Source organism: Hordeum vulgare, chromosome 6H (assembly GCF_904849725.1).
Source record: "Hordeum vulgare subsp. vulgare chromosome 6H, MorexV3_pseudomolecules_assembly, whole genome shotgun sequence".
Lineage (NCBI taxonomy): Eukaryota > Viridiplantae > Streptophyta > Magnoliopsida > Poales > Poaceae > Hordeum > Hordeum vulgare.
In genome coordinates, this window is record NC_058523.1 from 409,211,783 (window position 1) to 409,236,265 (window position 24,483).

The 24,483-nt window shown below is 41.4% G+C and overlaps 1 long non-coding RNA gene across 2 annotated transcripts; it reads left to right on the forward strand.

Annotated features, from left to right (window-relative positions):
- Positions 1–5,533: 5,533 nt before the first annotated feature.
- On the forward strand, positions 5,534–8,297 carry LOC123404549. 2 transcript variants are annotated; one of them, XR_006611840.1, is made up of 3 exons: positions 5,534–5,667; positions 5,758–7,334; positions 7,854–8,297. It is a non-coding gene; the product is annotated as an uncharacterized LOC123404549 (long non-coding RNA). The 2 variants fall into 2 exon arrangements; XR_006611839.1 differs by having other exon boundaries at positions 5,758–6,655; positions 7,236–8,297.
- The last annotated feature ends 16,186 nt before the right edge of the window (positions 8,298–24,483 follow it).

Sequence of the window (24,483 nt, forward strand, 5' to 3'; positions counted from 1 at the left end):
AGATCACCTCATAATGCTACCGTCGTTCTAAGCAAAATAAGGTGCATAAAAGGATTAACATCACATGCAATTCATAAGTGACATGATATGGCCATCGTCACGTGCTCCTTGATCTCCATCACCAAAGCACCGACACGATCTTCTTGTCACCGGCGCCACACCATGATCTCCATCAACGTGTCGCCATCGGGGTTGTCGTGCTACTCATGCTATTACTACTAAAGCTACGTCCTAGCAATATAGTAAGCACATCTGCAAGCACAAACGTTAGTTTAAAGACAACCCTATGGCTCCTGTCGGTTGCCGTACCATCGACGTGCAAGTCGATATTAACTATTACAACATGATCATCTCATACATCCAATATATCACATCACATCGTTGGCCATATCACATCACAAGCATACCCTGCAAAAACAAGTTAGACGTCCTCTAATTGTTGTTGCATGTTTTACGTGGTGACCATGGGTATCTAGTAGGATCGCATCTTACTTACGCAAACACCACAACGGAGATATATGAATTGCTATTTAACCTCATCCAAGGACCTCCTCGGTCAAATCCGATTCAACTAAAGTTGGAGAAACCGACACTTGCCGGTCATCTTTGAGCAACGGAGTTACTCGTAGCGATGAAACCAGTCTCTCGTAAGCGTACGAGTAATGTCGGTCCGAGCCGCTTCGATCCAACAATACCGCGGAATCAAGAAAAAACTAAGGAGGGCAGCAAAACGCACATCACCGCCCACAAAAACTTTTGTGTTCTACTCGAGATTACATCTACGCATGAACCTAGCTCAGGATGCCACTGTTGGGGAACGTCGCATGGGAAACAAAAATTTTCCTACGCGTACGAAGACCTATCATGGTGATGTTCATCTACGAGAGGGAATTTCCGATCTACGTACCCTTGTAGATCGCACAGCAGAAGCGTTAGTGAACGCGGTTGATGTAGTGGAACGTCCTCACGTCCCTCGATCCGCCCGCGAACCGTCCCACGAACCGTCCCGCGATCCGTCCCACGATCTAGTGCCGAACGGACGGCACCTCCGCGTTCAGCACACGTACAGCTCAACGATGATCTCGGCCTTCTTGATCCAGCAAGAGAGATGGAGAGGTAGATGAGTTCTCCGGCGGCGTGACGGCGCTCCGGAGGTTGGTGATGATCTAATCTCGGCAAGGCTCCGCCCGAGCTCCGCAGAGACGCGATCTAGAGGTAAAACCGTGGAGGTATGTGGTCGGGCTGCCTTGAAAAAGTTGTCTCAAATCAGCCCTAATACCTCAGTATATATAGGAGGGAGGGAGGGGAGGAGGCAGCCTCAAACCCTCAAGGTTTGGCGGAAATTTGAGGTGGAGGAGTGCTACTCCAATCCTACTTGGAGTAGGATTCCACCTTCCCACTTGGAAACTCTTTCCACCTTGTATTTTTTCCTTCTCAAACCTTATGGGCCTTAGTGGAAACTTATTCCAGCCCACTAGGGGCTGGTTTATCTCTTCCCATAGCCCATGAGACCCCTTGGGGCATGACACCCCTCCTGATGGTCCCCGGCACCCCTCTCGGTACTCCCAGTACACTACCGATGAGCCCGAAACTTTTCCGGTAATGCACGAAAACCTTCCGGTAACCAAATGAGGTCATCCTATATATCAATCTTCGTTTCCGGACCATTCCGGAAACCCTCGTGACGTCCGTGATCTCATCCGGGACTCCGAAAAACATTCGTTAACCAACCATAAAACTCAAATACGCATAAAACAACGTCGAACCTTAAGTGTGCAGACCCTGCGGGTTCGAGAACTATGTAGACATGACCCGAGAGACTCCTCGGTCAATATCCAATAGCGGGACCTGGATGCCCATATTATATCCTACATATTCTACGAAGATCTTACCGTTTGAACCTCAGTGCCAAGGATTCATATAATCCCGTATGTCATTCCCTTTGTCCTTCGGTATGTTACTTGCCTGAGATTCGATCGTCAATATCCGCATACCTATTTCAATCTCGTTTACCGGCAAGTCTCTTTACCGTTCTGTAATACAAGATCCCGCAACTTACACTAAGTCACATTGCTTGCAAGGCTTGTGTGTGATGTTGTATTACCGAGTGGGCCCCGAGATACCTCTCTGTCATACGGAGTGACAAATCCCAGTCTTGATCCATACTAACTCAACGAACACCCTCGGAGATACCTGTAGAGCATCTTTATAGTCACCCAGTTACGTTGTGACGTTTGATACACACAAAGAATTCCTCCGGTGTCAGTGAGTTATATGATCTCATGGTCATAGGAACAAATACTTGACACGTAGAAAACAGTAGCAACAAAATGATACGATCAACATGCTACGTTTATTAGTTTGGGTCTAGTCCATCACATGATTCTCCTAATGATGTGATCCCGTTATCAAGTAACAACACTTGCCTATGGCCAGGAAACCTTGACCATCTTTGATCAACGAGCTAGTCAACTAAAGGCTTACTAGGGACAGTGTTTTGTCTATGTATCCACACAAGTATTGTGTTTCCAATCAATACAATTATAGCATGGATAATAAATGATTATCATGAACAAAGAAATATAGTAATAACTAATTATTATTGCCTCTAGGGCATATTTTCAACAAATATATGTCCTTCTGAGCTTCCATGAATTTACTCAGAATTTTCTAAGGCAGGAAAGTAATTTTCCTTGTGGAAATATCATTACTGGCCTTAGAAATAGACATAGATATAAAATAGGAAAATAATATTTTAAATCACTAAATAGTGTTTTCAATGAATGAAAATGATATTAGGATCAGATCACCAACTTTAGTTGAAAGTGCCACTTGGCCTTATGAGCTAGTGGTGTATCCCAACATGATGAAGGTGATCTTGATGTAAAGGAAAAAGGGTTTTTGATGAGAGCAAAATAATAAGTTTTTCATGGGTTGAGTCATCAAACAAGCAAGCATACACTCAAACAAGGGTTCACATTGCACTCACAACATTTATTTGGAAAAGTTTTAACAAGCTCTGATTTTTTGCAATACAGAAAACTTGGGGTGGAAAACAGGGTGTGACAGACCTATCCCCCTTACAAGAATCTCGTCCCCGAGATTCCTAAGCTAAGCGTTAAACAACTCGGGAAATTCTGATCGGAGATAGTCTTCACGCTCCCATGTGGCTTTTGCTTCGGTATGGTTGCTCCACTGAACTTTGAAAAACTTGATGGTGCGGCTTCTGGTGCATATCATTAGCATATCATCCCCAATCTGGGACAAAAAATATCATATTCATCAAGCATAGCATCCCCAATCTTGTGGCTTTGCATATCATTAGGATCATGAATATTCACAGAATTCATACTAACAATATTGCTATCATGCTCATCACTCAAAGATTTAGTGCCAAACATTTTAATAACTTCTTCTTCTAACACTTGACCACAATTTTCCTTTCCATCATTTTCACGAAAGACATTGCAAAGATGAAGCATATGAGGCAACCTCAATTCCATTTTTTTCTAGTTTTCTTTTATAAAACCAAACTAGTGAAAAACAAGAAACTAAAAGATTCAAATGCAAGATCTAAATATATACCTTCAACCACTCACCTTGCCCTTAATGGCGCCATAAAAGAGCTTGATGTCTACTACGCAACCTTCTTCTTGTAGACTCGTGCTGGGCCTCCAAGCGCAGAGTTTTGTAGGACAATAGCAAGTTTCCCTCAAGTGGATGACCTAAGGCTTATCAATATGTGGGAGGCATAGAATGAAGATGGTCTCTCTCAAGCAACCCTGCAATCGAATAACAAAGAGTCTCTTGTGTTCCCAATACACCCAATACAATGGTAAATTGTATAGGTGCACTAGTTCGGCGAAGAGATGGTGATACAAGTGTAATATGGATGGTAGATATAGGTTTTTGTAACCTGAAAATATAAAAACAGCAAGGTAACTAATGATAAAAGTGAGCACAAACGGTATTGCAATGCTTAGTAACAAGGCCTAGGGTTCATACTTTCACTAGTGCAAGTTCTCTCAACAATACTAACATAGTTGAATCATATATAAATCCCTCACATGCTACAGAGATTTCACTCCAAAGTCACAAATAGTTGAGAACAAGCGAAGAAATTATTGCAGGGTACGAAACCACCTCAAAGTTATCTTTTCCGATCAATCTTATGAGCTATCCCCTATAAGTGTCACGAACAGCCCTAGAGTTCATACTAAAATAACACCTTAATATACACATCAACCAAAACCCTAATGTCACCTAGATACTCCAATGTCATCACAAGTACCCATGGGCTTGATTATACGATATGCGTCACACAATTTCAGATTCATCATGTTCAATCCAACACAAAGAATTTCAAAGAGTCCCCCAAATTTCTATCGAAGAGTCAAGACGACAACATGTGTCAACCCCTATGCATGGATTCCCAAGGTCATGGAACCCGCAAGTTGACCACCAAAACATACATCAAGTGAATCAATAGAACACCCCATTGTCACCATGGATATCCCATCGCAAGACATACATCAAGTGTTCTCAAATCCTTAAAACTCAATCCAATAAGAAAACTTCAAAGGGAAAACTCGATTCATCACAATAAGATAGAGAGGGGAAAACTCCATATGATTCATCTATATTAACAAAGCTCGTGATACATCAAGACCGTGCCATCTCAAGAACACGAGAGAGAGAGAGAGAGAGAGCAAACACATAGCTACTCGTACATACCCTCAGCCCCGAGGGTGAACTACTCCATCCTCGTCATGGAGACCGTCGGGATGAGGCAGATGGCCTCCGGTGATGGTTTCCCCTCCGGCAGGGTGCCGGAATGGGCTTCCGATTGGTTCACTACACCATGACACCACACTAGCAACATGCATGTGTTGGCATAAGTCCACAACGCCGACACTTTTTTGTCTCAAACTATACCGACACACCGATTGTCAACGTTATGTAGGTTTTTGACACATTATCTGCCGGCAATGACTTGGCGTCCCCCGACGTAAAATGGGTCGGCATATACCATCTTTACCCATACATTATGTGTCGGCATTTCGTTTGGACAAAAAAGTGTCGGTGTTTCTCAGACCTGGCCCACCAATTTCTATACCCGCGCCCACACCAAAAATATCACGCGGCAAGAGCCCACGCGGGCGAGGCCCAAATTCCAAATATGCCACCCCATAATCAAACCCTTTGTCCACCTCTCACACCACACAGAAAAATCTAACCAAAATCCCCACCTAGACCTAGCCACCGTCACTCCTACCAACAGGCACCACCCCATCCTCTAGGCCGATCCGGTCGTGCCACTGCCCCTCCACCTCTGGTGGCGTCTCCTGAAGCTCCCATACATTCGCGCTTCCTCACCGTCTGCAGCCTGAATCTGCCCGGCTGTCCGCTCACCTAGCGACGGCTGCCTCCCACTGGTTCCTGGCGCCGCTCCTAACATGTCGATTGATTTGGTCGCGCCACTACGTCCTCTAACCTCGATCTCCCTCGCTCACGCTGCACCTAGGCCATGGCGGTGCGAGGGAGCCGATTCTTGCAAGGTGATTTGACGCGACACACTCCTGCCGAGGCGCGCGAGAGGATCCAACGGACATGCAGGATGTGGGTGAATCGAGGGGCTGGTCGATCCAGCCGATGTGGGAGATCCATGTGCGAAACATACATGGTTTACACATAGTTTGCTGCTTCAGCTTTATGATTCTTTATTAGTGCTGTTCTTACTCGTCTGAATTGATGCAGGTGTTCTAGGTTGACGGATTGGAGCTAGGGTCGATGGATTAGTTCTCATTTAATTACTACAAAGTAGCATTCATCCTCCTAGGTGTTTGATGTTTTCCTCGTGCACATCTAATTTTTGTCAGTTGTCAGGAGCACAATTTTTGGTTCTCTTGATAATCAACTAACACTAGCAGCAAGGCAGTGCAATTTTGTAGTTTCGGATCAATTAGACTATTAATCCATGAAATTCGATATGGTTAGATGACATTGAATTAGAATGTTCTTATCAATCTTGGTGTTGCATCTACGACTTCACCATAATTATTTTGTTGTCTCTCTTCAATTGTATTTGTTGATCGCTATGACTTTGTTGAAGGAAACATGAAAGCATGTGCCTTTCCTGAATGTCTCCATTAGACTAGAATAGTCGACAATCTTATAGGAAGCAATAGCAGCAAATGTTCAGTTAGAAGAAATACGAGAAGTAAGAAGGAGAAGAAAGAGTAGCATGTACTTGAATACTTGTAACCAAACAAACAAATTGATGTACTTGTCAATAAGAAACTTGGTGGAACATCAATGCTTGCTCAGCTACATCAACAATGAAAGTCACAATTCTCTTATACGCTTCACTAAGCATGTAATAAACATGTGATGTATTGTTTGATGAGGGTCGCACACGTTCTATGTTGTGGGCATACCGATAACCTACCCGCTAGACTTCATGCTGCACGTCGGCGTGGTGGTACTTCTCCTCGATTTATTTCACAACTTTTTACCTCTTCGTGGTTTGATAACATGCTAATGGTGTGAAAATTATCTGGATGTGCGGGGCCTTTGGATGGGAATCATATTTGGTATTATGGTGTAGGTCCTGTTGTTCTTGGCCATCACACTACACACTAACTGGCAGAATAAGGTATATGCTCAAAGGTTGTAGTTTCACTAGGCCATTTCCGGTTTATCAGATTAGGATCATGCATGTAAGTATAAAATAAATCACGCTCTCTCAATTGAATATATGTATGTATAGCAAAATGAAGGAATGTATAGGGGCTACTGATGTAGCCAACATATGCTTAGTATGAAGGAAAGTGTGCGGGTGTACAAAATAAACATACCCTCCCTCAACTCCCATGCTTTTTTTCTCTACATGCAACACATGATCCCTTGCATGCGCTTTTCACAATGCTTTGTTACTATGAATAAAATATACTCTTGTTAATTTCTACTTACTACTAGTTAACTATATAAACCGAATGCCCATCTCGTTGTAGTGAATGGGGAAAAATTGTGCCAAAGCCACCTTGTAATTACTTGAATTTTGGAAAAGAGAGATATAAAAAAGACACTATTCTCACCCATATAGGAAAGATACTAATATAATAATTTGTTAATTCTTGTATGAGAAGGTCTCTTTCCTGTACTTGTTTTTTCTTTGACGGAAATCAATAGGAATTGTTTCCTACACGTTCATGTGTTGGACTTCATTTTTTCAGGATCTTGGTATATTGTGTTGATCGAGAAGGATTGCATGTTACGTAATGTACTCATATGCAAATAAACTCACTGTCATACATGTCCACATGGCTGATTAGGTATGTTTATTACATAAATGTGACAACTGTGTTTTGTTAGTTTAATGAGGTCCAGTGTATTAAGGGCATGGTTTTTATGATTATTGTGGGAATTTCGTCTATATATCTGGTAATATACTAAATTGTAGGCATGGTTTTATTGTAAGTTGTGTGCAGATCGTCCCAACAATTTCTCATAGTAGACATCTGGTAATATATGTATTACCCGATCTAGCTCCCAGATTCCTAACTAGAGTGCATCTCCTATCGAGGAAAACGGGAGCATGTGCAAGTGCACTTTACAAGAGCATATATGTTATTCTGTTTATTTGATGGTTGAGGAATTTCAAATGCAAATATCTAAAATTACAGTAAGAACATTATTCCTAATGCTTTAGAACAGATTTGATTGCTTTATCAATGAGTGCATAAATTTTTATAGTAGGTCATATGATATGCTAGGTGCTAGCCGGACTTTGGTCGATATTCGTTCTGATATGGTTATCTTTGTAACATGTTTGGTGCACATCTACTTTTTAGATCTTTGGGACCATGGCTTCTCACAAATTCTCATATTCTAAGATTGCTCAAACATATGAGTTTTTTGCACGGACAAATGAAAGAAAATAGCGAGTCCAAGTTGATCTAAGATGTTCCGGTGATCGCTTTTGTTCATAACATGGTTGACACATTTTTTAATATGGAAGTTGATGTCAGCTTGGGGATCAAAGACTTGGTCTCTTCCATAATTTTGTTGTTGTAGTGATCAAACATTTGGTCTCATAGGAACTTGACCATCATATTTTGTAAGAGGCCACAGCCTCAATGTTGACTTCTATATTTCCTTAATGGCTGTAAGTAACTTGAGTGAAGAGAACTAAAAAATCTTCTATATATGTTGACTGAATGCATTGATCAATAATATCTTGTGATTGGGTACTTAACCTGAAATGGATGTATTGATCAGTGGTATCTTGTGATGGATAGAAAAGTGCAAATGTTTGTATACGTATTGTGAATTGAACATGAAATAAACTGTTGGTGTAGAAAGGGACGTTGCAATATCTGTTGGCACATGTTGTATCAGATAAACTGTCAGCATAGATATGGTGTCATAGAATCTGTCGGCCTTGGACAGTGTGAGATCAACCGTCGGTATAGAGTTGCCTGTCGGTATAGAAATGCCTATCGCCATAGATCTCATCAGCACCGTCATACTATCTGTCGGAGTAAGTTTTTCTATCGGCAAAGACCTTTCCCGGCAGGACTATAGGGGACAACTCTTTTTGGTCGGCAAAGCTCTTTGCGACACTAAATGTGTCTCCTTAGGTGACCTATACCAACACATTGTTCGAGGCTGCTTTGAGTGTCGTGCTTTAGTGTTTTTCGTGGCTCTGGAGGCTTGCGGCGGAGGAACTCCCGATATCGGTTTCTTTTTGGAGGTTTGGGTATTTATAGGAGTACTTAGCGTTAGAATCACGTCAGGAAGGTTCCCGAGGAGGTCTCAAGCCACAGGGCCGCGACCAGCGGGGTGGCCGCGCCTGGCAGGCTTGTGACCTCCTGGTCCACTTCGTGGCCTAGCTCTTCGCTCCAGAGTTTTTTATATTTTCCAAAAATATTCTCTGTAGGTTTTTAGCCCATTCCTAGAACTTTTATTTCTGCACAAAAACGACACCATGGCAGTTCTGCTGAAAACAACGTCAATCCGGGTAGTTCTAATAATATCATATCAAAATCATATAAAACTATTGTAAACATGGCATGAATACTTCATAAATTATAGATACGTTGGAGACATATGAAACATCCTTTTGAATTGTCCATTTTATCCATGGACAGCCCGAGTATGTGTAGATTGGGTTCGTTTTTCCATGCTCTGCTTTGGATCTGATGCAGAATTTTGTTAGTGCCTCCCTATTGTTCTCCTGATACACATCATCTCTGTTTAATAGCGAGACATGTATCTGGAGAACAACGGGTAGGTGCTGCCGAAATTCTACGTCAGACTCGGAGGAGAGCATGGGAAAACGAACCCAATCTATACAAACTCGAATGGGACTAGGACCTATCTTTACCTATTAGCATGTAGGTTGCATGGACGTAATAAAATTGACAAACTTGATTAACACATGAATATATATGGTGAATTATATATATTTCTTGTGTGTTTAGTAGCTAGGCATGATGAGTGACCGTGCGTGGATGTACACCAGTCACACTAGTCAGAAAGACTTGACCAATGAATGGTTAACAAAAATCAAGAAATTTGTGAAAACCGCATTTGCAAATGGCCAAAGAAAATCGTGGTGCCCCTGTCGTGGTGTAACATCCCAAAATTATAAATTTTGGAATGTTAATATAATTATTAGATTGATTGTTTGTTTTTTTTGAGTGATTGAAACATGAGTGAAATTTGAAACTTCTCAAAAAAATGAGAGGGAATAAAATGACTTTCCCAAAATTTTCTATTTTGAATCCCTTTTCAATTTTGAGTTTGAATATTTTCAAAACCCTTTGATTAAAAAAAGTTCAAACGAGAGGAGGAAAATGACCCTTCAAAATCAGAGACTATGTCTTGATTCAAATTTTAAGTATTTGCAATTTATTTGAAATTCAAATTCCTTTTCATTTTAAAGTTATTGCAAAAAAATATTTTTTTAAAGTATTTTTTTGTTTTGAAAATATGTTCATGTTTTAGAAAATTTTATTCTGAAAATTTTCATATATAATATGTCTATATAAAATGTTCTCTCTTTTTCGTTTATACGTTTTTGTTCTCTGTTTTTAAAAAAAATTGTTCGTTCGCAAAAAAAAAAAAAAACAAAGGCCGCCTGGCCGTACTACTCATGTGGTGGCCGAACTATTGGCCCATGCGGCACACCTTTGTCCCTCTTCTTTCTATTTTCTCCACGTTACGTATATGTTTAGTCCCACATCGCCTATCTATGGACCATTAGACCTCCCTTCCATCTATAAGTATAGACCCATAGGAGCATCCAAAAATCATCTATTTCGGGTTAAATCAATCTTTTGGTTTAACTAGATTTATTAAATAAAAATATTTTTTCCTTCTCTTCGGCGGGATTTCTGGAAGTCGTCTCCTCATTGGAATTAATTCTTACTCTACATTCTAAAGGTATTTTTCTTCGTATTTTTTTACTCCCATAGTTTATTATTTCTAGACTAGTATTCTTACACTAGTATACGGTAGAGTAATTAGATATATTAATTAGTCTTCGTATTTACACATTAGTACTGGAATTCTTTTAGACATAACACTTTTCTCCCGTAAAACAGCTTGACCCTGATTTTTCAAATAGTCATAACTTTTTACTTGTTTATCCGAATTAGATGAAACCAACGCCTAGAGTTTCGTCTTGATCCCACCTATCATGTGAACCTATCATATCAACTTTTCGAAATTTTCAAATTTCGAAATTTGTTCATATTCATATTCAAACTTCTTTTGATCATATCTTTTTATCCGTAGCTCCGTTTTAGATGAATCCAATTGCGTCGGATTCGTATCAAAGTAATCTTCCTGTTTGTATCATTAGTTTTAACTTTTCAACTTATAATTTTGATCAAATCCGATTTATTTATTAGTGCCCAAAAGTGTTCACATCGCTCTAAGCCGATTAAATGTTATATTGAAGTATTTGTATCTTTTGATCCGCTATTTCAAATCTAGTAATTCTTTTTTCTACACGCTCATATTGATCTACTATATTCAATAGCATCATTAGTTTTGACCTTTGAACCTTACAAATTTGAGCGATTCAAATTTGTATTCGAACATTCATTTGATCTTATCTTGCAAATCGTACCACCTTTTCAATTGATTCCTTTTACCCCTAAACACTCATGTCATATATTTTTGTACATAACCATCGTACTTCAGTTCAACTTCTCTTGACCTTTTGAATGCAAATTCAATTCATACTTCAATTTGCTATAACTTGCGTTGTATTGCTCCATTTCAAGAAATTCTTTCTACAAATAAATTCTTATGTCTTATACTATTTGTCAAACAACATTCATGTTGTTCTCCCAATATTTTTCATCATCTCCCATAGTGTATGCAAGTCGAGCTTATATAGCAATGGTTCCTCGTCCATTAACTCTTTTGATCTCATTCATGCACCTTCACTTTACAACACACGTAGGACCTTTTTATTAAACCTTAGTACGTTGTTATTTTACACCAAGACATGCTTTGTTCTTATGTTCTCTTGGTTCTTTCTTTTTAGCACGAATGTTTATTGAATGCTATTCATTTACGATAGATTGCTCGGAGTGTGGCGAGTAGAATTATCAGGATTTTGAGAGCGACTATCTTCATCAAGTAATACCAGGCAAGTCACTTTGATCATACTATCACCTATGTTTTATGCATCGTAGTTCTACCATCCTATGCCCAATTGCATGCTGCTTATGTACTTGGAAATTTTAGTATAGATTGTAGTATCATGTGGTAGGCACACAACAACCCCGATACTTGGCCCCGGGACGACAAATTTCATATTGCTATGCTTGAGTAGACGGGATTTTGGTTGAGTGCATAACACGAGTGATGCGAGGTTGATTAAATAATCAAGACCGGTTAAGACAAGATTTTCAAGACCTCGGACGCAATGCAACTCTGGGTGAAGGACGGTTGATCGGCTCCCTGGAGAACCCAGTGGATGACCCGGGATGCTGGGGAGGCCATGACATTCTGCGGAAAGCTTCACCCAGGCTCAAAGAGACGGACGGATATTTTCAAGACACAAGGCTTACCTGCACAGCCACAAGTCATTATGGGCTCTAGCTTGGTTGGACAATGCGGCGACTCTGGACAGGCGGTGCTAGCAGATGTAGAAGAACGGTAGGAATAGATGGGCAACGATAGGGATTCAGAGGGACCCGTTGAAAGACCATGTTTTGATCATCCGGTCTTCAAACACCCTGAAGTGCGAGGACATACTCGGAGGCGATCAAATCTTGTGGGGAACGTGTGCAAAACTCTGCAGAGTACTCAAACCTAATCGATTAGCCGTGTCCACGGTCATGGACAACTTGAGCCAAAGGAACTGAAGTTATCTGAAATTCTCAATACCATTATAAATACTTGATGAGGGTAATATTGATAACTTGGGTATGAGAACTGGTTGGCGGAGCCATCTCATTAACAACCAACAGCGTAGTAACATTTTGCTTTTAGCCCTCTCTTGATGTAGGAGAAAACTTGCTTTTGGCTAAAAACTTATAGCCACACCTGCCATATATGCATATAGTATAGATGATTACTTTTCACCCCTCTCTTATGTGAGTTGCCGGCATATTCAATATGCTGACCTACACGGCTGCAACGTCTTATGTTGCAGATATTTTTCTTCGACGAGTAAGAGTACGATTCAGGGTTACGGTCTACACTCAACTTGCCGTTGGTGTTTATTGGGACTCCACTCCCTTGACTGCTTCCGCTAAAATATTTAAGGTATATATCAGTTTTACGCTATTTACATGTGATTGCACTTTGATATATACATTGATGTACTGTGTGTGCCAACATACTGATCGATGGATGGCACAGAAACACAGAGGCTTGACTCGTTTTGAGTCGGGTCGCTACAGAAATGGTATCAGAGCACATGTTGACTGTAGGACATGACCCTAGAAACTGGAAATTTCTTAAGATAGGATCTCTAAAAAAAATCTTATTTTCGAGAACACCTTTTACTTCTCATCTCTTCTGATTTCATCAAACGTTCTCTCTCACCTCAAATAGTTAGACAATGCCCTTTCCCCTTTGACCACGTGAAGGATCAACCGACTCCCACTTCAAAGTAAAGAGGATTTCACCATGCATTTGAAGAATTGAAGCTACACCAATTTAAGACCCTCAAGACCCGAAGAATTCGAAGACCCTGAAGCGTTCGAATATTTATATGACCATTAGAAGTCCAAACCCGTGTTATATACCCACGTTAGATACGATGATCTGTGAGTCGTCATTGGTGTGTTTTTCGATGGCCACAACTAAAACCTATTCTCAAAAATATTGTTTGTATTGTGTGTATCTCCCTCCCTCTCTTACCCGTCTCATCCCCAAAACCTCAACCCTACCAGATGGAGTATGAAGCTGGACTTGTAGTCTTTGGACCAATGACCCAACTGGAAGCTGAAATATGGATTCAGAACATGGAGAACCACTTCGGGAGCAACTTGATCTGAAGGAAGTATGAAGTGGAACACGCTGTCCAGTACTTTACCCAAAGTGCTACAATATGGTGGAAAATGCACCATGCCATACAAGGATTTAGTGGAGCAGAAACCTGGGACGAATTCAAGAAGACTCTGTTAAGACCCCGTCTTATTCAGAAGTGCTTTGATAATCCGAAAAAGAAAACTTGTGCATGCAAGATCTGTGGAGAAATAGGACACACCCAGGAAGAACACAAGGATGGATGCACTCATTGTGAAGAAAATCACCCAGCTGAGGAATGCCCAACTAGTCAGGTGACTTGTTTCTTGTGTGAAGGAACCACCCACTACCCAGCGGCGTGTCACATTTACCCCAAGTATGCCTGAAACCCACATACCCCGGGACTAACAAGGATCAAGTACTATCTTTTTGGAGAAGGAAACTTGTATCAGCAAACGTTTTCTTAGGAGCATACGAAAATCTGAGAGTTGTGAAGATACGATAGATGATTTGTTCAGCTTGCAGAATCATTGGATTTATCCGAACTTCGTTCGTGGACAAGAGAAACTCTGCAATGCTTGTGAGGATGTCCAAGTGTTAGAATGCGAGATTCACTAAGCCTTATACAAGGTAATGATTTCAGTGCGACATGGCTTGGCCACCATGACGACTTACTATTGTCATTCTCTTGCTATTCGGAATGGTAAATCTAATAGACTTACCCACAGTGAGAGACGACGTCCTTTGAAGCTTTTGTTTGAGCCTTAGAATGGTATAATGAAAGCCCATGTACATGGCACTTGTTGTCACGCGTAGGAAATTTTACGGTGAGGATGAAGCCAAGACCCTTCTCTCTGCAGGATAACCACAAATGGTAGACCACCATGAGAATCATCGATAGGTTATTTAGAATGGTCACGAGACTTGTCAGTTAAGAAGACCCAGTGACGGAAGAATCTTATATCAACAGAAGAACCCTCGATTTTGATGGAAACATTATGAATATAATGGAAGAACTTCACCAAATAAGTTACCATGAAGAATGTGACGAGCGAGATGCCAAGACCCCAGAGGATTGTTAAAAATTTGAGCGACCAGTAACTCTCATTTTAAGTGTGGTAGCACACCACTTTGCAGGATACTAGATTTGTTAGAAGACCCCCCAAACCATAACCTTTTCTTTCTAGCCTCTTCGAATCTCGAGGACGAGATTCATTTTAAGTGTGGTAGTTTGTAACATCTCAAAATTATAAATTTTGGAATGTTAATATAATTATTAGATTGATTGTTTTTTTTGAGTAATTGAAACTTGAGTAGAATTTGAAACTTCTCAAAAAAATGAGAGGGAATAAAATGACTTTCCCAAAATTTTCTATTTTGAATCCCTTTTCAATTTTGAGTTTGAATATTTTCAAAACCCTTTGATTAAAAAAAAATCAAACGAGAGGAGGAAAATGACCCTCCAAAATCAGAGACTATGTCTTGATTCAAATTTTAAGTATTTGCAATTTATTTGAAATTCAAATTCCTTTTCATTTTAAAGTTATTGCAAAAAAATATTTTTTTTAAAAGTATTTTTTTGGTTTTGAAAATATGTTCATGTTTTAGAAAATTTTATTCTGAAAATTTTGATATATAATATGTCTATATAAAATGTTCTCTCTTTTTCGTTTATACGTTTTTGTTCTCTGTTTTAAAAAATAATTTGTTCGTTCGCAAAAAAAAAAAGAAAAGCAAAGGCCGCCTGGCCGTACTACTCATGTGGCTGGCCGAACTATTGACCCATGCGGCACACCTTTGTCCCTCTTCTTTCTATTTTCTCCACGTTAAGTATATGTTTAGTCCCACATCGCCTATCTATGAACCATTAGACCTCCCTTCCACCTATAAGTATAGACCCATAGGAGCATCCAAAAATCATCTATTTCGGGTTAAATCAATCTTTTGGTTTAACTAGATTTATTAAATAAAAATATTTTTTCCTTCTCTTCAGCGGGATTTCTGGAAGTCGTCTCCTCATTGGAATTAATTCTTACTCTACATTCTAAAGGTATTTTTCTTCGTATTTTTTTTACTCCCGTAGTTTATTATTTCTAGACTAGTATTCTTACACTAGTATACGGTAGAGTAATTAGATATATTAATTAGTCTTCGTATTTACACATTAGTACTAGAATTCTTTTAGACATAACACTTTTCTTCCGTAAAACAGCTTGACCCTGATTTTTCAAATAGTCATAACTTTTTACTCGTTTATCCGAATTAGATGAAACCAACGCCTAGAGTTTCGTCTTGATCCCACCTATCCTGTGAACCTATCATATCAACTTTTCGAAATTTTCAAATTTCGAAATTTGTTCATATTCATATTCAAACTTCTTTTGATCATATCTTTTTATCCGTAGCTTCGTTTTAGATGAATCCAATTGCGTCGGATTCGTATCAAAGTAATCTTCCTGTTTGTATCATTAGTTTTAACTTTTCAACTTATAATTTTGATCAAATCCGATTTATTTATTAGTGCCCAAAAGTGTTCACATCGCTCTAAGCCGATTAAATGTTATATTGAAGTATTTGTATCTTTTGATCCGCTATTTCAAATCTAGTAATTCTTTTTTCTACACGCTCATATTGATCTACTATATTCAATAGCATCATTAGTTTCGACCTTTGAACCTTACAAATTTGAGCGATTCAAATTTGTATTCGAACATTCATTTGATCTTATCTTGCAAATCGTACCACCTTTTCAATTGATTCCTTTTACCCCTAAACACTCATGTCATATATTTTTGTACATAACCATCGTACTTCAGTTCAACTTCTCTTGACCTTTTGAATGCAAATTCAATTCATACTTCAATTTGCTATAACTTGCGTTGTATTGCTCCATTTCAAGAAATTCTTTCTACAAATAAATTCTTATGTCTTATACTATTTGTCAAACAACATTCATGTTGTTCTCCCAATATTTTTGATCATCTCCCATAGTGTATGCAAGTCGAGCTTATATAGCAATGGTTCCTCGTCCATTAACTCTTTTGATCTCATTCATGCACCTTCACTTTACAACACACTTAGGACCTTTTTATTAAACCTTAGTACGTTGTTATTTTGCACCAAGACATGCTTTGTTCCTATGTTCTCTTGGTTCTTCCTTTTTGGCAGGAATGTTTATTGAATGCTATCCATTTACGATAGATTGCTCGGAGTGTGGCGAGTAGAATTATCAGGATTTTGAGAGCGACTATCTTCATCAAGTAATACCAGGCAAGTCACTTTCATCATACTATCACCTATGTTTTATGCATCGTAGTTCTACCATCCTATGCCCAATTGCATGCTGCTTAGGTACTTGGAAATTTTAGTATAGATTGTAGTATCATGTGGTAGGCACACAACAACCCCGATACTTGGCCCCGGGACGACAAATTTCATATTGCTATGCTTGAGTAGACGGGATTTCGGTTGAGTGCATAACACGAGTGATGCGAGGTTGATTAAATAATCAAGACCGGTTAAGACAAGATTTTCAAAACCTCGGACGCAATGCAACTCTGGGTGAAGGACGGTTGATCGGCTCCGTGGAGAACCCAGTGGATGACCCGGGATGCTGGAGAGGCCATGACATCCTGCGGAAAGCTTCACCCAGGCTCAAAGAGACGGACGGATATTTTCAAGACCCAAGGCTTACCTGCACAGCCACAAGTCATTATGGGCTCTGGCTTGGTTGGACAATGCGGCGACTCTGGACAGGCGGTGCTAGCAGATGTAGAAGAACGGTAGGAATGGATGGGCAACGACAGGGATTCAGAGGGACCCGTTGAAAGACCATGTTTTGATCATCCGGTCTTCAAACACCCTGAAGTGCGAGGACATACTCGGAGGCGATCAAATCTTGTGGGGAACGTGTGCAAAACTCTGCAGAGTACTCAAACCTAATCGATTAGCCGTGTCCACGGTCATGGACAACTTGAGCCAAAGGAACTGAAGTTATCTGAAATTCTCAACACCATTATAAATACTTGATGAGGGTAATATTGATAACTTGGGTATGAGAACTGGTTGGCGGAACCATCTCATTAACAACCAACAGCGTAGTAACATTTTGCTTTTAGCCCTCTCTTGATGTAGGAGAAAACTTGCTTTTCGCTAAAAACTTATAGCCACACCTGCCATATATGCATATAGTATAGATGATTACTTTTCACCCCTCTCTTATGTGAGTTGCCGGCATATTCAATATGCTGACCTACACGGCTGCAACGTCTTATGTTGCAGATATTTTTCTTCGACGAGTAAGAGTACGATTCAGGGTTACGGTCTACACTCAACTTGCCGTTGGTGTTTATTGGGACTCCACTCCCTTGACTGCTTCCGCTAAAATATTTAAGGTATATATCAGTCTTACGCTATTTACATGTGATTGCACTTTGATATATACATTGATGTACTGTGTGTGCCAACATACTGATCGAGGGATGGCACAGAAACACAGAGGCTTGACTCGTTTTGAGTCGGGTCGCTACACGTGGGTGCAACAACTTTAAACGGATGACATAGGATGAAATTGTTAAACACCTACTTATGAGGTTTTTACGCCTGATTATACGGTGTGGACATTTCATGGTGAGTCTGCCCAACATACCAGAGCTGAGGTGGTTCATCGTCGCACCGACGAGCATGGTACCAGGATAGAATACATGGTGAAAGACTTTGATGGTGCTAAGGATTTAGACAATGAGATGGAGGAATCTGCAAAGGCCTTCTATGAAATGTTGGAGTCTTCAAAACATCCTCTCCACGAGCACACTAAGCTTTGTCAGTTGGATGCCATCGCGCAAGTAATGGTGGTGAAGGCTCAATTAAACTTGGGCAGAGAATGCTACGACGCGATGATGACACTATTTGGACGCTTTCTACCCAAAGTCCATGTCATGCCTACAAACTTGTACTAGTCGGACAAAATACTCCATGTACTTAAGATGCCATGTGAGAAGATATATGCCTGTGAGAAAGGATGTGCCTTATTTCAGCTTGAGTATGCGGGCTTGAACTATTTCCCATTTGCATGTCTTTCAGATATGTTGTGGTAGACAACGGTATGGGTGAGAACAGGCTGACCAAAATCCCCATTAATGTTCTTTGGTATATGCGAATCATACCAAGACTTCTACGTCTTTTCATGGTCGAAGAGACGGCCAGACAGATGACATGGCACAAATTGGGTAAAAGAACAAACTAGATGTAGATGGGAATAAGATATTGGTACACACATCGGATGTTTTTGGGTGGAAGCACTTCCATGCATTATATCCGGATAAAGCGGCAGATCCAAGGCATCCTCGAGTCTGCATCGACATGGATGGATTCAATCCATTTGGTATGGCGGCAACTCATAGAGTTGTTGGCCTGTATTTGTCATTCCACTCAATCTCCCCCGATAGATTATGCAATGAAAGAACATATTCCTGACGTTGATAATTCCAGGGCTCAACTATCCGGGGAAGAATATGAATGTGTACATGCGGCCGCTTAAGGATGAATTGCGGGAAGCTTGGGATAATGGGTTCAAGACATACGACACCACTAGAAAAGAAAACTTCAAAATGCTTGTATGGTACATGTACTCGATGCATCACTTGCCGGTGTATGTGCTATTTGCTGGCTGGGGTGTGCATGGAAGGTTCCCATGTTCCACATGCAAGGCAGCTCTTCAGTTTCATTAGCTGCAGGCAGGTCGGAAGTTTTATTGCTTCAACTTGCATAGACAGTTTCTGGATCCTGTCCATCAGTTCAGAAAAGACAACAAGAACTTCATCAAAGGTACAATTGTCAAAAACTCATCACCACCTGCGTTGACAGGCCAACAGATCCTGGATCAGTTAAACGCTCTCGAGCCTGATCCAGAGCGTTCAGGGTATTTCAAGGGGTATAATTCGGAACATGCCTGGACTCACAAGACATGCTTGTGGGATCTGCCTTACTTCAAAGACCTCCTTCTTCCACACAACATCTACATGATGCACACTGAAAAGAATATCGGAGAGGCCATTTTTGGTACATTGTTAGGCATATGAAGTAGAATTCTTCCAAGAAACACGTCTTTCCAAAAAAACGTTTCAAGAACCGCTCTACTTCACCTCAGAACATGGAAGTAGACAGCGATAGTGAATCCGACTTCACTCCTGACCGAGAACAAGAAGAGCCGGAACTAAAAGAGGTTATGTTGCGGATGACCTATCAATGCTTGACCGATTATAGAAAGGCCTTCCACAAGTTGATGCCGTTGAATTCGATGAGCACGTCATTCATGACGACACGCGTGATAGTGATGATGATGATGCATTTATTGAACCGGGAGCATATATAGAAGATCCAAACTATTATTAGTTTGTTTGCATCCCAACTTAAATTATGTACATATATTCATGTCAGGTATTCATATTTTTTATGTTGTAGTAATTTATTTTACTCTTTGTCATGGTAGGTGTTGAAAGATGATGGGCGCGGGTCCAGAGTGCTTCGCGGGTACTTCTTCGTCGGCGGCCCGCGGGAGGCCTAATTCCATTCCACCCCTATCTCTCCGAAGAGCGTTGATAGACAGTATGGGGACACCCACGGGCGCTTCTTCGTTGGCGTTGTTGCCCACCGGGAGAGGAGGTCGGGGAGGGAAGAAGCAGAGAGGTACATGACATGGATGCGGGAGAGGTAGACGGACTGCTACGCCTTCCTCGCTGCCGCTCCCTGCTCATTCACCCAAGCATAGGACTGCTAGGGTGGACCCGTCTAAGGTGGAGGCTACGGGGACTCCAGACCACGAGCCTCGGATTGACGGGCTTTCGTCCCACGAGACTCTGGTCCTAGAGGCATCAACCCATGAGACTCCGGTCCCGGGGGCTACATCCCAGGAGACTCCGATCCTAGAGGCTTCGGCCCACAAACTCCGGATCTAGGGGCTACGTCCGAGGAGACGTCCGGATGGGGTACCTGGCCGGATCTTCCTGAGGGGACGGGTGGCCATGCTGATGGTGGCGGGGATGAGTCTACTAATAGTGAGGGCGAGGTGGTTGAGGAGGTCACCATGTACCAGCGTGGTGGTACACGGATCCCGCCCTTGCTGGCGTCCCGCAAGCAGAGACCGGTGATTAGGCCTGATGGGGAGAAGTAAGTGCATTTACTCTCTTTGTACCTTTTGCCTTCATGTTTATTCAAATATCTGATGCGTTGGCCTTGTCATACTGTCGGGGTTGGCATCACGCCCGCGGAGTCCACGGGTGATACGTCTCCAACGTATTTATAATTTTTTATGGTTCCATGCTATTATCTTGTCAAACTTTGGATGTTTTGTATGCCTTTTATATCTTTTTTGGGACTAACTTATTAACTCAGTGCCAAGTGCCAGTTCCTATTTTTTCCGTGTTTTTGACCCTTTTTAGAGGAGAATTTTAAACGGTGTCCAAACGGAATAAAACTTCCAAAAAGATTTTTTCCGGAACAGAAGAAACGCACGGGACGTGAGAACCAAGGCAGAGGCCACCAGGGGATGCCACAAGCCCCCTAGGTGCGGCCAGGGGGGCCCGCGCCTAACAGGCTCGTGGGCCCCCTGTGGCTCGTCTTCCCTACCTCCTCCGCCTATAAATTCCCGAAAAATCCAAAACTGTGTGAGAGATCCACGAAAATACTTTTTCGCCGCCGCAAGCTTCTGTCTCCGCAAGATCCCATCTGGGGCACGTTCTGGTGCCCTGCCGGAGGGGGGATTCGGATACGGAGGGCTTCTTCATCAACACCATGACCTCTCCGATGATGCGTGAGTAGTTCACCATAGACCTTCGGGTCCATAGCTAGTAGCTAGATGACTTCTTCTCTCTCTTGGTTCTTCAATACAAAGTTCTCCATGATATTCATGGAGATCTATCCGACATAATCTTCTTTTGCGGTGTGTTTGTCGAGATCCGATGAATTGTGGATTTATGATCATATTATCTATGAATCTTATTTGAGTTTCTTCTGATCTCTTATATGCATGATTTCATATCCTTGTAATTCTTTTCGAGTTTTGGGTTTTATTTGGCCAACTTGATCTATGATTCTGGCAATGGGAGAAGTGCTTGGTTTTGGGTTCATACCGTGCGGTGACCTCTCCCAGTGACAGAAGGGGCAGCAAGGCACACATCGTGTTGTTGCGATTGATACGTCCATTTTGCATCATTCTTTCATGTTGATATTTATTGCTTTATGGGCTGTTATATTACTTTGTGGTACCATATTTATACCTTTTCTCTCTTATTTTGCAAGGTTTATTTGAAGAGGGAGAATTCAGGCAGCTGGAATTCTGGACTGGAAAAGTAGCAAATCTTAGTCCACTATTCTGCACATCCCCAAATGCCGTGAAAAGTTACGTGGATTTTTGTGGGATTATATAAAAAATACTGGGCGAAAGAAGTATCGGAGGGGGGCTGCCAGGGCGCCACAAGCCCTGCCACCGCCACCACCCTAGTGGCGGAGTGGGGGCTTGTGGGCTCCCTGACGGCCCACTAGCTCCCCCCTTTTGCTATATGAAGGGTTCCGTTCCAGAAAAAAATCAATCGGGAGCTTTTTCATGGTTTCTCCGCCGCCACGAGGCGGAACTTGAGCAGATCCAATCCAGAGCTCCGGCAGGACGATCCTGCCGGGGAAACTTCCCTCCCGGAGGGGGAAATCGTCGCCATCGTCATCACCAACACTCCTCTCGTAGGAGGGGAGGCATCTTCATCAACATCTTCATCAGCACCATCTCCTCTCCAATACCTAGTTCATCTCTTGTAACCAATCTCCGTCTCACGACTCCGATTGGTACTTGTAAGGTTACTAGTAGTGTTGATTACTCTTTGTAGTTGATGCTAGTTGGATTACTTGGTGGAAGAGTTTATGTTCAGATCCTTGATGCTATTCATTACACCTCTGATCATGATTATGATTATGCTTTGTGAGTAGTTACTTTTGTTCCTGAGGACATGGGATAAGTCATGCTGATAATAGTCATGTGAATTTGATATTCGTTCGGTATTTTGATATGTTGTATGTTGTTTTTCCTCTAGTGGTGTTATGTGAACGTCGACTACATAAAACTTCACCATATTTGGGCCTAGAGGAAGGCATTGGGGAGTAGTAAGTAGATGATGGGTTGCTGGAGTGTCAGAAGCTTAAACCCCAGTCTATGCGTTGCTTCGTATGGGGCTGATTTGGATCCACTAGTTTAATGCTATGGTTAGACGTTGTCTTAATTCTTGTTTTGTAGTTGCAGATGCTTGCGAGAGAGGTTAATCATAAGTGGGATGCTTGTCCAAGTAAGGGCAGTACCCAAGCGCCGGTCCACCCACATATCAAACTATCAAAGTAACGAACGTGAATCATATGAACATGATGAAACTAGCATGACAGAAATTCCCGTGTGTCCTCGGGAGCGTTTTACCTCCTATAAGACTTTGTTCAGGCTTGTCCCTTTCTACAAAAGGGATTGGGCCACTTGCTGCACCGTTGCTACTACTTGTTACTTGTTACTTTTCGCTTGCTACGTTTCACCTCGCTACACCATCACTTGTCACCGCTACTTTCAGTGCTTGCAGTTATTACCTTGCTGAAATCCGTTTATCAGAGCCTTCTGATCCTCGTTGGGTTCGACACTCTTACTTATCAAAAGGACTACAATTGATCCCCTGTACGTGGGTTATCAGCCATCAAGGGTAAAAAGATGGGGTTTACATAATTGGTTTGAGTTTATCCCTCTACATCTTGTCATCTTGCTTAAGGCGTTACTCTATTCGTCATGAACTCAATAAACTAGATGCATGCTGGATAGCGGTCGATGTGTGGAGTAATAGTAGTAGATGCAGAAAGTATCAGTCTACTTGTCTCGGACGTGATGCCTATATGTATGATCATTGCCTTAGATATCGTCATGACCTTGCGCGGTTCTATCAATTGCTCGACAGTAATTTGTTCACCCATCGTAATATTTTCTATTTTGAGAGAAGCCTCTAGTGAACACTATGGCCCCTGGGTCTACTTCACATCATATTTTCAGCCTTACACTTTTACTTCGTTGCACTTTCCGCCTTAAGATCTCACTTTGTAATCAATCTGGAAGGGATTGACAACCCCTTTGTAGCGTTGTGCGCAAGCTCGTTTGTGTTTGCGCAGATACTCTGGACACTTGGCTTAATTCTCCTACTGGATTGATACCTTGGTTCTCAAAACTGAGGGAAATACTTACTGCTCCTGTGCTGCATCACCATTTCCTCTTCAAGGGAAAACCAAAGCAAGCTCAAGAGGCAGCAGAAGGATTTCTGGCGCCGTTGTCGAGGAGGATCAAGTTTTAGGTGAAGCTCATGCAAGTAAGTGTCGCAAACTCATCTCTTGCATTTACTTTTTTGCCTCTCGTTTTCCTCTCCCACACTTCTGAAAAACAAAAAATTATAAAAATATTTGCCTTTTTCGTTCGCCCTTTTCTCTCGCTTGCTTTCTGTTCGCTTGTGTGCTTGTTTGCTTGCTGAAGTCACCATGACTGAAAACACCAAACTTTGTGACTTCTCAAATACTAATAATAATGATTTTATTAGTACTCCGATTGCTCCCGCCACTAGTGCGGAATCATACGAAATCAATGCAGCTTTGCTGAATCTTGTTATGAAATAGCAATTCTCTGAACTTCCTAGTGAAGATGCCGCATCCCATCTTAATACCTTCATTGAGCTTTGCGATATGCAAAAGAAGAAAGATGTGGATAATGATGTGACTAAATTGAAGCTTTTTTCGTTCTCGTTGCGAGATCGAGCAAAAACTTGGTTTTCATCTTTGCCCAAAATAGTATTGATTCTTGGAACAAGTGCAAAGATGCTTATATATCCAAGTATTTTCCACCGGTTAAGATTATCTCTCTCTGTAATGATATCATGAATTTTAAGCAACTTGATCATGAACATGTTGCACAATCTTGGGAGA